Below are 476 nucleotides of genomic sequence, written 5' to 3' on the forward strand. Positions count from 1 at the left end.
AACAGCAATAACAGAAACTGGCATTTTATGAGATAGGTATGTGGTTACGTCTCCATTTGAGCAGAGATTTCAAAAGGATATACTAGCAGACAAAGGCTACATTATGTGCAGATAGCAAACTAACATCCAACCCTCACTATTTCTGCAGTATAGAATGTAATGTAAACTGTCTACTGTACTATACTTACAAGTCAAGGCCAACTACAATATAGCTTACTTTTGTAATATGTTTCAAGCTGAAGTGTGTACTGTTTCACATGCACTGTTAAAAAGCAGTCAATGCTCAAAATCTGTTTCTGATATGAATCAAGAAACTAAGGCCTTTCCACAGCACTGAAACCCAACCAAGACAACAAACATAAAGTGCTTGATATTTTATTAGCATATTCAGTAATTACTGTCCCCGTAGAAAAGAAACCACTGGTATCTGTGTGATGTGTGTGTTGTGTGTATGTGTAAACATATTTAAAGAAAAG

Source organism: Carassius auratus, chromosome 48 (assembly GCF_003368295.1).
Source record: "Carassius auratus strain Wakin chromosome 48, ASM336829v1, whole genome shotgun sequence".
In the NCBI taxonomy this organism is placed as follows: Eukaryota; Metazoa; Chordata; class Actinopteri; order Cypriniformes; family Cyprinidae; genus Carassius; species Carassius auratus.